The following is a 451-nucleotide window of genomic DNA, read 5'->3' as shown; positions in this document are numbered from 1 at the left end:
CAAGATAACAGACAAGAGCAAAATACATAAACAGAGTGAGCTCGTTAAAAAACAGACAGACAAAGATGTGCAGAGATAACGATGGGAAGACCGAGAGACAAGGAGAGGAAGATAAACAAAAATATGCGCGCGTTTGCATGTGCAGACGCATGAATGCAAATTAGTTTCAGGTTCTAAATCACGCGTTTCCATTCCCTTGCCAACACCTCTCTCTCCGCATTTTCTCTTCCGAACCGCGATTTATCTCATGCTCTCTTCCCTCCCGCGTTCATTATCTCCTTCTCCTCTTCCCCTTCGTCTTTGTTTGGTGTTTCGCTCTAACAAATGATTTACGCCGATTCTTCCTCCTCGTGTCAGTCGAGGCTTTGATGACCCGACCCAGACCTCGCTCTATAATGGTCGAGTTTTTTTGTTTTTTTTTTACCTGTTCGTGTCGCTTTACCTCTGTTGC

Source organism: Penaeus monodon, chromosome 31 (genome assembly GCF_015228065.2).
Source record: "Penaeus monodon isolate SGIC_2016 chromosome 31, NSTDA_Pmon_1, whole genome shotgun sequence".
NCBI classification, from domain to species: Eukaryota; Metazoa; Arthropoda; class Malacostraca; order Decapoda; family Penaeidae; genus Penaeus; species Penaeus monodon.
Note: the sequence above shows the minus strand (reverse complement) of the source record.